The sequence below is a fragment of the Passer montanus genome, unplaced genomic scaffold, assembly GCF_014805655.1.
Source record: "Passer montanus isolate IOZ18808 unplaced genomic scaffold, ASM1480565v1 scaffold41, whole genome shotgun sequence".
In the NCBI taxonomy this organism is placed as follows: Eukaryota; Metazoa; Chordata; class Aves; order Passeriformes; family Passeridae; genus Passer; species Passer montanus.
The window spans coordinates 4088396-4088969 of record NW_024368930.1 but is presented as its reverse complement, the minus strand read 5'-3'; positions in this window follow the sequence as shown (position 1 = coordinate 4088969).

Genomic DNA, 574 nt, shown 5'->3' with positions numbered 1-574 from the left:
CCGCCGCCGCGCCCCGCCCCGCGCGCGCGCGGGCACGCGCCGCTTAAAGCGACAGGCGCCGCCCCGCCGCGGGGGGAGTGAGGGGATGAAGGTGATGATGATGGTGGTGATGGTGATGATGGTGGGGGAAAGGGGTTCGGCGGCGCTGCCGCTTCTTCTCTCAGCGCCCTGACGAGCTCCGCGATCCGCGGGAGCCTCGTCTGTCCGGAGAAGAAACTTACACGTCCACAAGCTGGTGTGTTCCTAGGAAGGAAGCCCAGACAACCGGCCGGCGTTGCAGGGCGATCGTGGGTTCACATCGCAGAGCACGGTGCCGATGATGCCAAGGCTGTGGTTTGATGCCCGGCGTTCACTGAAGGGTTGGATTTGAAGATCTGTGCCCCTTGCAGCTCAGGTTTGGTGATTCTCTGATCATCATGCCTAACCCAGCACTGCCGCTGCCACCCCCAAACCACCACCCAGCACCAGACCCGGACAGCCCTGAAACACCTCCAGGGATGGTGATTCCACCACCTCCTGGGCAACCCATTCCAATGCCTGACGACCATAACAGGAATTTTTTCCCATATATAAT